The 1,141-nt window shown below is 45.0% G+C and overlaps 1 pseudogene; it reads right to left on the minus strand.

The window, feature by feature from the left end:
* Positions 1-420: 420 nt before the first annotated feature.
* Positions 421-535, minus strand: LOC136634007 (5S ribosomal RNA; annotated as a pseudogene).
* Positions 536-1,141: the final 606 nt, after the last annotated feature.

The raw sequence follows: 1,141 nt of genomic DNA on the forward strand, positions 1-1,141 counted from the left end.
GGCTGACTCACAAACTCTTACTTACACCTTGTGATGTGCTAGTCTCTGCTCCCCCCTCCACTCACTGGACCGGAAAAGGAAGAGTGGGGAGAGACAAAGCAGGAAAGGACTTGTGGAGGAGAGTGGTGAGCTAGAGATGCTCTAACCCAGTGTTTCTCATAATGTGGGCTGGGACCCACTAGGTGGGTTGCAAGCCAATTTCAGGTGGGTCTCTGTTCATTTCAATACAAATTTTATTTTTAATAAATTTGATGCTACCACAGCACATTTGCATTTGGGGAAATGTTTTGACTGCATTTGGGGAGTTTGACTGCATTTGGGGCATTTGACTGCATTTGGGGAAATGTTACAGATCTGTACTTTTACAGGCTACTGTTAGTTGTTGGTTGGCAACCTTCAGTCTCAAAAGTCTATGGTATAAGCCTACAGCACCCGGTATTCCCAGGCGGTCTCCCATCCAAGTACTAACCAGGCCTGACCCTGCTTAGCTTCCGAGATCAGACGAGATCGGGCATGGAAAGACTATGGTATAAGCCTACAGCACCCGGTATTCCCAGGTGGTCTCCCATCCAAGTACTAACCAGGCCTGACCCTGCTTAGCTTCCGAGAATCAGACAACATCAGGCATGTGCAGGGTAACAGTTGCTATGTATCTGCTTTGAACAATGATAGTCAATGGGGCTCACTCCAGGTAAGTGTGGATAGGATTGCAGCCTTTAGGATGTATGGGGAAGTTTTTTTTAAACAGATCAACCACTGCTTGAGAGGGTTAGGAGGGTTCTTCTTTATTTAAAAAAAAAATTGTAAATTGTAAACTTTTAATTTACTTAGATTTGATTTTTGTCATATGAGGGGGTGTTAAATTTTCCTGCTTGATGATGTCATTCCAGCCATGACATCACTTTCAGGTTAATGGCATCACTTCTGGTGGGTCCTGACTGATTGTCATTCTAGAAAGTGGGTCCCACTGCTAAAAAGTTTGACAACCACTGCTCTAACCCTTACCTCTCCTCCTCCCATCTGTGTCATCCTTCCCCTCTTCCTTGTTGAATCCCAGGAGGTGAGTGAACAAAGACTGCAGATATGGGACTGAAACTGAGAGACAGCAGAATGCTTATGACTGGCCAATGAGTTCATGCCT

The sequence above is a fragment of the Tiliqua scincoides genome, chromosome 13, assembly GCF_035046505.1.
Source record: "Tiliqua scincoides isolate rTilSci1 chromosome 13, rTilSci1.hap2, whole genome shotgun sequence".
NCBI lineage: Eukaryota > Metazoa > Chordata > Lepidosauria > Squamata > Scincidae > Tiliqua > Tiliqua scincoides.